This window comes from Penaeus monodon, chromosome 1, assembly GCF_015228065.2.
Source record: "Penaeus monodon isolate SGIC_2016 chromosome 1, NSTDA_Pmon_1, whole genome shotgun sequence".
NCBI classification, from domain to species: domain Eukaryota; kingdom Metazoa; phylum Arthropoda; class Malacostraca; order Decapoda; family Penaeidae; genus Penaeus; species Penaeus monodon.
The window spans coordinates 15,539,029-15,547,890 of NC_051386.1; positions in this window are offsets into that span (position 1 = coordinate 15,539,029).

Genomic DNA, 8,862 nt, shown 5'->3' on the forward strand with positions numbered 1-8,862 from the left:
CCTGTGCTGCGCTGGCGGGTAGTCAACCTCGAGGGAAAGCCGTGGGGGTTGTTGTTGTTGTTGTGTGTGTATGTATGTGTGTGTGTGTGTATGTATGTATGTGTGTGTGTGTGTGTGTGTGTGTGTGTGTGTGTGTGTGTGTGTGTGTGTGTGTGTGTGTGTCGTTGCAATTTTATTTTTTCTGGGGGGGTAAGGGGGTCAGGGTAGGGTGTGTATGGCTGTGAGTACTTTTGTGTGTTTAAGTGTATATGTTATTACCTGTGTGTGTGTGTTTGTGTGTGATATTTCTTCTTCTATTATTGTCTTATTTCTCTCTTCTTGTTCTCTCTCTCTCTCTCTCTCTCTCTCTCTCTCTCTCTCTCTCTCTCTCTCTCTCTCTCTCTCTCTCTCTCTCTCTCTCAGCTATTATTTCCTTTCTATTTATCTGTTTCTCTGCCTTTCCATCTATCTGTCTATCTATATTTCTTTTGAATAAATATGAAGATGAGATAATTATGAAGAAAATAATAGCATAGAAATGAAGGGTATAAATAATGATTGACTAATTAAATGATAAGGATAATAAGGTAAGCATGATAATCATCATTATCATCAGCATTATTATAATTATTATTGTTGTTTTGTGTTATTGCTATTATTATTATTATTATTATTATCATTATTTATTACTACTACTACTACTACTACTACTACTACTACTACTACTACTACTACTACTACTACTACTACTACTACTTCTACTACTACTACCTACTACTACTACTACTACTACTACTACTACTACTACTACTACTACTACTACTACTACTACTACTACTACTATTATTATTATCACTATTATTATCATTATTACTGCTGCTGCTGTTGCTGCTATTATTGTTTTCATCATTATTACTAGTGAGACCTGTGGAAATTCCATCCTTCATTTTTTTCATTTTACCTTTATCCTCCATTCACTCTTTTCCTTTCCTTCTCTCCCTCCTTCCCCCTCTATTTCCCTTTACCTATCCTCTTTTCCTCGTTAAGTCCCCTCCCTTTCCCTTGTTTCCGCTTCCCCATCTCCATTTTCCCTCCCCCCCCTTCATTTCCCTTCCTCTCCCTCTCTCCGTTTCTCCTCTCCCTCCCCCTTTCATTACCCTTCTCCTTCCCTTCCCAATCTCCGTCTCCCCCCTGTCTCCCCTCCCCCTTCATTCCCCTTTCCCTTCCTCTCTTCGTCTTCCCCCTTTCTCCCCCCCCCCCTTCTTTCAATCCCCTTCCTCTCCTCTTCTGCCCTCCATCCGAACCTCCCCCCTCGCATAATCGTGTAAATAATTAATGTGCGTAAACTGGCGGTCTAACTACTTAAATAATGATGATGATATTGATACGAAAAACAATGGTAATGATAATTATAACAATACTAAGAGTAAGAATAATAATGATAATGGTAGCAGACTTGGAAAAGAATTCTCGCAGATTTATAATGTGATGCGCGCCTGTGAATGTGTCATTCTTTAATGTTTATATTGTCAGTTATCAAAATGAATTGACCAAGTCCGCAGTCACATGGAATATGATCCCAGGCATAAAATGCCCTTCTTACATCAAAATGAAAAGAGAAAAAGCCCGCAGTTACGTGGAGTATTATTTCAGGCGTCCAATGTAACCATACTGGATGTATGAAATATGAATTAAAGTAAATAGTTGTCTGTGTCATCAGTGATATTAGTAATTAGTAGTAGTAATCGTTGTTACAATTAACATCTTTTATTATTATTTCTATTTCTGTTGCTACTATTGTTGCTATTATTTTTTTTAATCTTATATGTTATTATTATTATTGTCATTTATCATTATTTATGATTGTTGTTGTTATTATTATCATTATCATTATCATTATTATTATCATCATCATCATTACTATATGTAGTAGTTGTTGTAGCAGTACTGTTATTACCATAATTATCATTATTATTGGAATTATTATTATTATTGGTTGTTGTTATTACTATCCATTATCATTACTGATATCACATCCATCATCATTATTATTACTATTGTTGTTATTAATTATTGTTTTTATTTTCATTGTTATTGCTACTGATATTATTTTATTATTATGATTGCTGTTTTTATTGTTATAGCTATTGTTATTGTTAGTAAGTTCCTGTTAGTATTATTGTTATAATAATGATAATAATAATAATTATTATTATTATTGTTATTATTGTTATCATCATCATTGTTATTACTGTTGTCATTAGCGTCATTTATATTACCATCGTTATCATTCTTATTGTTATTATTGTTATTGTTATTCTTGTTTTTATTATCATCTGCATCCTACCATTACAGCTAGATCGATATGCATATACATACACATTAAACATATGCATATATACATATATGTACATGTGTGTGTATATATATACACAAATACACATATACATATGTATACTTGTGTGTGTATGTATATATATATATATATATATATATATATATATATATATATATATATATATATTATATATATATACATATACATATATATGTAGTATGTATATATATATATACATATATATACTATATACATATCATAGACGTATATACATTCGTGCGTGCGTATATTGTTCGTTATTTATGCTTGATGCACGCATAGGTGTTGTACTAGTGTATTACTATACTTATGCACTAACATCCAATACTGGCGTAGGGTGATACGCAAATTGCGTGCGGCGTCCGCATGTGTTCGTTTATTGAGTTGGGTGTCTTGCATGTTTGTCGTTCTAGTGTTTACGCGTGAAGCATGTTATGGGTGTAGTCATCGTCTCTTTGCGTTTATTCGCTCTCCATTGAGCGTCGATACTGCGTGTTTTCAAGTTGATGTTGATGTCTTGGTTTCAGTTTTATGTTTAGCAAATGTTTGTAGTGTGTGGTTTGTGAGTGTTGTGTGTTTGATTCTTTTCATTGATCTATTACTCATTTTAATTAATTTTTTTTACTTTTTTAATTTTTTTTTTTGTGTTTTTTTTGTATTTTTATGGATTATTATTATTTTATTATTATTATTATTTATTATATTATATTATATATTATTATTATATTATATTATTGTTATTATTATTATTATTATTATTTTATTATTTTATTATTATTATTATATATTTTTTTTATTTAAGATTTCATCGAAATTGATTATTTTCATGTTTTTCTATTATTTAATTGTAACTATATTATATTTTATTTTTATAATTTAATATTTCCCTTCGCTTTGATTCATTGTATGATTATTTCGATTTTTTTTTTTTTAATGATTGTATGTGTTAAATTGTTCCATATGTATATTTTTTCCTCCTTTCTTTCGTCTTTCATTCTCCTCACTTCTATGCATTCTTTTCTCCGCTGTTCCTCCCACACTTAACCTCTTATCCTCATTTCTTCCCACATTCCTCACAGTTCCTCACTGTTTCTCTTATCCTATGCATATTCCCTTTCTTTTATTTTATATTTTCATTTGTCTTATATATTTTTCTCCTTCCGTTTTAGTTTTGTTTTCTCTTTCTTTCTTTCTTTTTTCTCAGGATATACCCGTAATTCCTTCTCTTTTTTTCCCTTCTTTTGTATACCATTTCTCCTTCAGTAATTTCTTCTCTTCCTTTTCTTCCATTGTAACTTCAATTTTATTTCTCTCGTCTTCTGTCCTTCCATCGAATCTTCCCTGTTTTTCTTCTCTCTCTTTCTCTCTCTCTCTGTCTCTCTCTCTCCTCTCTCTCTCTCTCTCTCTCTCTCTCTCTCTCTCCCTCCCTCCCTCCCTCCCTCCCTCTCTCTCCTCTCTCTCTCTCTCCTCTCTCTCCTCTCTCTCTCTCTCTCCTCTCTCCCTCTCTCTCTCTCTCTCTCTCTCTCTCTCTTTCTACTCCCTCACTCCCACTCCACTCCCACTCCCTTTTGATGGCACACGTGAGGGTATAGCAGCCTGGCACAGTGCCACGCTATAGCAGGCTGAGTAAAGGGGTGGGTCTGCGGAGGGATGCTGGGGCCTGGGGGAAGGTCGGTATGTTTATTGCAGGTGTTCTTGCAAGCTAGGAACACCTGCTTGCTGTCTCCGTTTTCATGATTTTTATCTTTTTTTATTGAGTGAGAAGGAAAAAGACAGAGATAGAGAGGAATAGAAATAGAGAGAGAGAGAGATAGGTAGATAGATGAACAGACCGATATATATATATATATATATATATATATATATATATATATATATATATATATATAGAGAGAGAGAGAGAGAGAGAGAGAGAGAGAGAGAGAAAGAGAAAGAGAAAGAGAAAGAGAAAGAGAGAAAGAGAGAGAGACAGGGAGGTGTGGCGTGTCCTACACAAGTAACTCGGACAAATACAAATGTAAATAAACACGCAAGCACGACATATGTACATATATCACTATGATAAATATTCATTAAAAGAGAGAGTCGACCGACAGTACTTTCATGTGCGTGCGAGGAGAGTTGGCGACAATGTGTAGTTCTGACGTCACTTCAGTTATGACGTCACTGTAGCAATCATTGACTCACAGGTCACGGGATTATTCTTCGTGACTTCATTTTGTTGTTGTTTTTGTTTCATTGCAGTCTCATAAAAACATAATAATGAGGGGAATGATTACGAACAATGCAATTCGTATATCGTTTTATTAATTTGTTCTCATCTTTTGCTCGATGTTATTTATTCATTTTATAGATTTTAATTTTGTGTATTTTTAAGTTTCACCAGGTTTTAATTGGTATTTTATCGTATTAAATTGTATTAAATTGTCTTTGTCTCTTTCATGTACTCATTGTGTGTGTGTGTGTGTGTGTGTGTGTGTGTGTAGATGGGTGGGGGGGATACACAACCACACACGCATGTTCTAACACTCCATGTACGTAGCTGCTGCTCCTCTTCCTCCTTCTCCTTCTCCTCCTTCTCTTTCCCCCCTCCTCCTATTCCCTCCACCTCCTCCTCCTTTCCCCTCCTCTCCTCCACCTCCTCCTCCTCTTCCTCCCCTTCCCCCTTTTCCTCCTCATCCTCCTCCTCCTCCACCTCCTTTTCCTCCTCCTCTTTCCCCTTCCCCCTTTTCCTCCTCCTCCTCCTCCTCCTCCTCCTCCACCTCCTTTTCCTCTCAGTGTCTCCTTCACGCCTCGTTCACCTAACCAGGGAGAATTCGTTGACTGTTTAAAGCTGTTATCTGCTGTTGTGCGTTTTCTATGGTGACTGTCGGCTCTTGGGCAAGGAGAGAATCTTTTCTTCTTTCATTGTTATTATTATTATTTTATCATTATTATTATTATTGTTATTATTTTTATTATTATAGTTATTATGATTATTATTAATATCAGTAATATTATTGTTATTATTATCATTATTACTATTATTTTTTTATTACTAGAATTATTATTGTTATTATTATTACTCTCATTGTTATTATCTTTGTTATATTTATTTCTATGATCATTATTTTATTATTATTATTATTATTGTTGTTGTTATTGTTATTATTGTTATTATTATTATTATTATTATTATTATTATTATTATTATTATTATTATTATTATCATCATCGTTATCATTTTCATTATTGTTATTACTATTGTATTTATTTTGTTATTATCGTTATTGTTTTATATTATCATCATCATCATCATAATTATCATCATCATCATTGCAGGAAATGCTATCAATACCACTAAGAATATTGTTACCGTTAGTTGTAGTATCATTCATGTTGTTATGAATGTTATTGATATCGGAATTATTATCATGATAATTACCTTTATATATAGATAGATAGATAGATAGATAGATAGATAGATAGATAGATAGATAGATAGATATAGATATAGATATATAATTTTTATTAGTTTATTATTAGTCTACGTTTCCTTCTTCTTTTTTACATTACTTTAATTAGCTCTTCCCTTTGTGTCCTTTCCCCAACCCCCAACTTTTGTCATTCTTCCTCTCTCTCCGTTCCCTTTCCCTTCCCCCCTTTCCCCATGTCTTCTTCTTCCCCGTCTCTTCCTTCTTCCCTACGCTCTCTCCTCTTCCCTTTTCGCTTTCAGCATTTCCTTGTGTCCTCTCTCCCAGTTTCCCTTCCTTTTCCTATCCTCATTTTCTACACTCTTTTATCCTCTTTCCTTCCTCCTCCCATTTCCCTCACCTTCCTTCTTCTTAGCTTCTGTCTACTCCTTTCTCTCTCTCTCTCTCTCTCTCTCTCTCTCTCTCTCTCTCTCTCTCTCTCTCTCTCTCTCTCTCTCTCTCTCTCTCTCTCTCTTTCTCTCTCTCTCTCTCTATCTGTCTCTCTCCTGCCTCTCTCTTCCCCCTCTAGCTTCCCTCTCCTCCCATTAGCTTCCCCCTCCCCCTCTACCCCCCCCCCTTTCGCTTACCCCTCCCCCTTAGCTAGTCACTCATAGAAAATAGTTGGCAAGTTGGCTAAGAATTGAGATTATCTGTGTATGCAGCGTTGGTGTCGAAACATACTTATATATACTAACACTCGCGGTTGTGTATACATAGAGATGTGTTAAAGCATGGTGTACAAAATAGATATAGCTACAATGCAAGCACTTTAGCTTATGTGGTTTTGTTTATGTGGTCTTTCTTTCGTTTTCGCTTTCTCAGTCTTTCACCTTTCTGTCATTATCTTTCTCTCTATTTATCTATCTCTCTTTCTATTTCTTCTCTCTCTCTCTCTCTTCTCTCTCTCTCTCTCTCTCTCTCTCTCTCTCTCTCTCTCTCTCTCTCTCTCTCTCTCTCTCTCTCTCTCTCCTCTCTCTCTCTCTCTCTCTCTTTCTCTTTCTCTCTCTCTCTTTCTCGCGATGCTCCAATTAGTCACACGCACACACACACGCAAACAAAATAAATAGATAATGATAAGGGAGAAACAAAAATGTGTATGTGTGTGTGTGTGTGTAGATAGATAGTTAAATAGATATACAAAGTATATGGGAACAAGAAAATAGTTCTTTAATAGATCTTGTCTCAAGAGACAAGATCTATTTTCTTACGAAATCATTGTCAGCTCTCTGAGTTAACTGAATTCACTCATTTAAATAAAAAAAGATATCACCAGGAATAACCATTTGTATCAGTGCCTAATAAAGCATTAAAAAATGAATAGGAAATGAAGAAATGAGAAGACGGAGACGGAAAATAGGAATGGTGTGTAAGGATGAGTAAATGAGAGAGAGAGAGAGAGAGAGAGAGAGAGAGAGAGAGAGAGAGAGAGAGAGAGAGAGAGAGAGAGAGAGAGAGAGAGAGAGTGAGGGAGGAGGAAGATATGGCTCTAAAAGAGAGGAGAAAAAACAAACAGAAAAGAAGGAAAATAAATAAGAAAACAGAGAATGGAACAAACAGAGATAAACAGAGAGGAGTAAAAAGAGACAAACAAAGAGAAAAGAAAGAAAAAGATATAAGACAGAAAAGTGAAAAAAAGAAGATAGGTAAACAGAGAGGGGAAAAAGAAATAGGCAAACAGAGAAGGGGAAAAAAAGATGGACAAACAGAAAAGGGGAAAAAAGATAGACAAAGAGGGAAAAAAGAGGGATAGACAAACAGAGAAGGGGGGGGGAGACAAGTAAACAGAGAAAAAAAGAAAACAAGCAAAGAGAAGAACACAAGAAGAAACTTTCTTACAAGAAGAACGCGGCAGTACAGTGTTCAGCGCAGATCAGATATCCTTTAGCGTCACAGCAGTCTCTCCTCCAATTGATTATAGCGATGACGTAGATTCTTGAGAAAAGAGGAACGTTAACTTTACCGTAATAAGGGATCTGGGATGTGATGCTGTGCTCTCCGATGTCTGTGTGACGTTTAGGCTCCGTTTAAGCGGGGTTTTGAAGCTAGGTGGAAAGGGGGGGGGGGTAGGTGTGTGGGTAGGTGGATGGATGGGGGGGAGGTGGGGGTGTTGGATGTGTGGGAGGTTGTGTAGGTGGGTGATTGTTGAACGGGTGGGTGACTGTGTGGATGGATGGGTGTGTGTGTGTGTGCGTGCATGTGTGTGACACGTATTTTTATTTACTTGTATATTTATGTGTGTGCCTGTACGTGTGACTGCCGCCCACCTAGTCCTCATTGTTTCCGCCATGAGTCACACCAGCAGCCTCCTGAAGGTGCAGATGCCCTTTGGATGCAGATTGCAAATCACAGAGAGAGAATTTTCGAAAATGGGGGTGAAACAGCCGGAAGTGAGTATCAAACAGGAGAAATGAGTTAGTGATAATAGTGAAGATAATAATAATGATGATGATTCCAAGTATGGTATTGGAATACTGATAATGATAGAAAACATGAGAATATTAATAAGGGTAAATGTGATAGGAAAATAATGATACTAATAATAACAGGGTATTTAGTCAAGATAATTTTTAAAGAAAATAATCTTTCAGACAGGAAAGGATTGCTTTGACTGTTATTAGTTTATGATTCTCAAAGGATATTTCGAATTCCTTTTTTTCTCTCTCTCTTTCATATTTGGATAAAATAACCTTTGGTTGTTCCTAGTATATGCTTATCAAAGGCGACTAACATAAATACACACACACACACGCACACGCACATGCACACGCACACGCACACGCACACGCACACACAAACACACACACACACACACACACACACACACACACACACACACACACACACACACACACACACTCACACACACACACACACACACACTGGAATGCCACGTGCTTCATCCACTGCCTGTCCTCGCCCACATCCCTAGAGAAAATTCCCGGAGGATCACTATCGCCCTGAGGCCTCCCCGCCCCTTTCCCAACCTCCCTCGTTTCCTGCTTCGCCTTCGTCTGTCATTGTTATTTTGATTTTTTTTATTTATATACATTTATA